Source organism: Triticum urartu, unplaced genomic scaffold, assembly GCF_056163025.1.
Source record: "Triticum urartu cultivar PI428250 unplaced genomic scaffold, HENAU_Tu73 scaffold1005, whole genome shotgun sequence".
Taxonomy (NCBI): domain Eukaryota; kingdom Viridiplantae; phylum Streptophyta; class Magnoliopsida; order Poales; family Poaceae; genus Triticum; species Triticum urartu.
In genome coordinates this window covers 623-5,000 of record NW_028259468.1, presented here as the reverse complement: position 1 = coordinate 5,000, position 4,378 = coordinate 623, and positions in this window count along the sequence as shown.

Below are 4,378 nucleotides of genomic sequence, written 5' to 3'. Positions count from 1 at the left end.
GCGACTACTGGCGATTTCATTATGGGGCAGCTCATGATCTTCATATCGATCTATTATCCACCTCTGTATCTATTCTTTCTTAGCTAAACAGGTGGAAGATCTATCCAATTTGGTTATATTATATCATGGACTCGAAAAACGGATCTGAATTTGACTGAAATGCACGATCTTCACAGGTATCACTTTTCACGATACCTAAAAGGTGGAATAGCGATTTTCGAACCATTTCCTATAAGAGAATGGTTTCCATTACTTTGAGAAATGGATTCTTATATCAAACTATAGCTATTGCATTAAAGAAGAAAAGAAACTAATAGAAGTCGAAGACGCGGAATGATAGTGAATAGAGAGAAAGATTCTTCTGATTTTCTTGTTTCTATCTACTAGACGCCGTAGAGAATTGAGAATTTTCATGTCTTTCAATTCTCGTACTCGTAATTGGAAAGTTATGGAAGGAGACCCATCATTTTGCAATGAAAACAACATATAAAACTCTGGACAATTTCGAAATCAGGCCAAGCGTCTTAATACATATGCAAAAAAATTCATTATTGGCCCACCATTGATTAGAAGATTTAGCTTGTATGAATCGCTATTGGTTTGATACGAATAATGACAATCGTTTCAGTATGTTAAGGATACAGATGTATCCACAATTCATTTAGAGTTACTTAATAGTCTATTTCTTATACCATATCTCTATCCCGTGAAATTCTCGAGCCAAAAGATGGATGCATATGCTGTGTTTCATTTTGCTAAATGATATCAATTAAATGGTGTATCAATTCCATAAATTGCATATAGCAATAAATAAATCAGCAAAATTCTTTCTAATATTTTAGATAGAAGAAACATTTCTTCTATCTAAAATATTAGAAAGAATGTACCCTTCTATCCAAATCCAATTTGCATCGATAAAATAAATCCAAATTCCAGTAGTAGATGAATAATTGCAAATTTGTGTGTGTACGAGATTAGAATAACTTCAAAATAACTGACATAATTTTGTATTTTTCCTGATCAGAAAAATACATGAAAAAGAAAGGAGGTAGAAAAATTTTTGGATTTATGGTTAAAGAAGAAAAAGAAGAAAACAGGGGTTCTGTTGAATTTCAAGTATTCAGTTTCACCAATAAGATACGGAGACTTGCTTCACATTTGGAATTACACAAAAAAGATTTTTCATCGGAAAGAGGTCTACGAAGACTTTTGGGAAAACGTCGACGTTTGCTGGCTTATTTGGCAAAGAAAAATAGAGTACGTTATAAGAAATTAATCGGTCAGTTGAATATTCGGGAGCAGTAATTTAATCGTTCAAATTTTTTTCTTGTTTTATTATTTTTTTAGTAGTCTTATAGTAGTCTTAGATTTTTCATTTTGATGAGCCTCGCTTTGAGGAATTCATGGAATAATCCATTTTCATGGAATAATGAATTAAGGAAGAAAGGATATGAGTCTACCGCTTACAAGAAAAGATCTCATGATAGTCAATATGGGCCCTCAACACCCATCAATGCATGGTGTTCTTCGACTGATCGTTACTCTCGATGGTGAGGATGTTATTGATTGTGAACCCATATTAGGGTATTTACACAGAGGAATGGAAAAAATCGCGGAAAACCGAACTATTATACAATACTTACCTTATGTAACAAGGATATAGAGAGATTGTAGAAAGGGGATAGGATAGTTATTTTTGCAAGAGACTTGTTGTAAATTCCTTAACTTAAGAAAGAAAAAAGAATAAAAACACAGATACATAACATAAAAAAAAGAATAAATAAGACGAGATTCGACCTCCCCCTACATATTTAATTTCCTCTCCTATACAAAAACTAGCAAGACCCACTCCATTGGTAATTCCATCAATAACACCCTTATCAAAAAACTCCGTGAGTTCGGTTAACCCTCTTATACCGAGGGTAAAGACCCTAGTATAGAAAATATCTATATAACCACGATTATATGACCAACTGTATATATTTTTTTTTACTTGATCTAAAAATTCTTTTTTAGGATTTCCTTTGTAAAAAGAGTTTATTAAATCCAAATTCTGAAAAAAAGAATAAGCGGATCCATAGAAGATATATGCTATGAATAAACCAAAGATAGCTAGACTTACAGAAGAAATTGCATTAGTAATAAATTCATATGAATTTACAAAAGAATTAGAACTTTCCTGGGTAAAGTTTATTGAGGGAGTTAACCACTTTGATAATATGGTTAACTCTGCTATTCCATTACCAATTCCTCCATTATCAAAAGAGATTCCTATGAATCCAATGAACAAAGTGAAAAGTAGTAATATAAGAAGAGGAAATAACATAGTATTTCCCGTTTCATGCGGATAGGCAAAAGTTTTTTTAGCCCCAAAAGACGTAGTAAAGGATCCTATCCTATTTCTTGTATTACCTTGAATTTTTGGTATATTTTGTGAAAAAAAAGAAACTCCACTCTTCGTTGTTGATAAAACGAAATCCCTATTCACTCCTTTGGGTATCCTTTTTCCCCATAAGGATATTGAATACAAGGAACTCTCTTTAGTGCTACTGTAATTTTGAAAATGAACACGCAAATACCCATCAAATGTAAGTAAATATATCCGAAACATATAAAAGGCAGTTAATCCTGCAGTAAAGGAGGCTATTATTCCAAAAAAGGGCGAATACAACCAACTATTACTAAGGATTTCATCTTTGGACCAGAAGCAAGCAAGAGGTGGAATACCACAAAGAGAAAGTGTACCCCATAAAAAAGTAGTTCTTGTGATTGGAATGTATTTTCTTAAACCGCCCATAAGAACCATATTTTGACTTTTATCTGGTGAATATCCAACAAGAGGTTCCATTGAATGAATAACGGATCCGGATCCCAAGAACAATAAAGCTTTTGAATAAGCATGAGTGATCAAATGGAATAAAGCAGCTTGATAAGAACCTATACCTAGAGCTAACATCATATAACCCAATTGAGACATTGTAGAATAGGCTAAGCTTCTTTTAATATCTCTCTGAGCAAGAGCTAAAGTAGCTCCTAAGAATAGTGTTATTGTACCTACTAAAGAAATAAAACTCATTATCAAAGGTAAAGATATGAAAAGAGGAAGAAGTCGAGCTAGAAGAAAAATTCCCGCAGCAACCATAGTTGCTGCGTGTATAAGAGCCGAAATAGGAGTGGGCCCTTCCATAGCATCGGGTAACCATACGTGAAGAGGGAATTGTGCGGATTTCGCAACTGCACCAAGGAATAATAAAAAAGCACACAAAGTAGTAAGTAAAGAGTTAATTCCATTATTAGGAATCCAGTTATTAGCTATTTTGAACAAATCCCTAAACTCTAAACTACCTGTTATCCAAAAAAAACCTAAAATTCCTAATAATAGACCAAAATCCCCTACACGATTAGTTACAAAAGCTTTTTGACAAGCACTCGCTGCGATTGGTCGTGTAAACCAAAAGCCTATCAATAAATAAGAACACATTCCCACGAGTTCCCAAAAAAAATAAATTTGTATCAAATTGGAGCTAGTAACCAATCCCAACATGGAAGTATTGAAAAAACTTATATAAACAAAAAATCTCAAATATCCTTCATCGTGAGACATATAACCATCACTATAAATAAGAACCAGGATTCCTACAGTAGTAATTAGTATTAACATAATAGAAGTAAGTGGGTCAATCAAGTATCCAAATTCTAAAGAAAAATCATTATTGACGGTCCAAGACCATAGATATTGATAGATCGAACTTCCATTTATTTGTTGAATAGACAGTTGAACTGAGAATACCATAGCTATACTTAAGAGTAAAACACTAGGAAAAGCCCATATGCGACGAAGATTTTTTGTTGCTGTCGGAATAAGAATAAGGCCAAATCCCATTGACATAATAACTGGAAGTGGGAGAAGAGGGATTACCCATGCATATTGATATGTATGTTCCATAAGAAAAGAAATTGCAATTTTTACTTCAATTTTTACTTCAATTTTTCTATAAAATTGTTTCCGATTCACCAAACCAATTCTTATCTCTTTCTGAAAGAATAAATAAAAAGAATAAGAAAAAATACTGAAATTCTTAATTTTTCCAAAATTTATCTCATTGAAATAATTAAAAATTAAGAATGGGTTTAGTTGGTTAAATTAAAAAAGTTAATAAAATAACTAGGTAACGAAGTTATTTTATTAACTAAATAAAGATATTTATAAAAATAAAAAAAAAAAAGTGGAATCATTTTACTTTCTATTCATAATTCATTTTTATATTTCTTTAAAACAAAGATGAAACAGCTCTCTTGTTCCATAATTAACTGATTGAGTGAATTCCAATGAAAACCTATGTTTATAAGAAATTATCGAATAGTCCTTACTTCATAT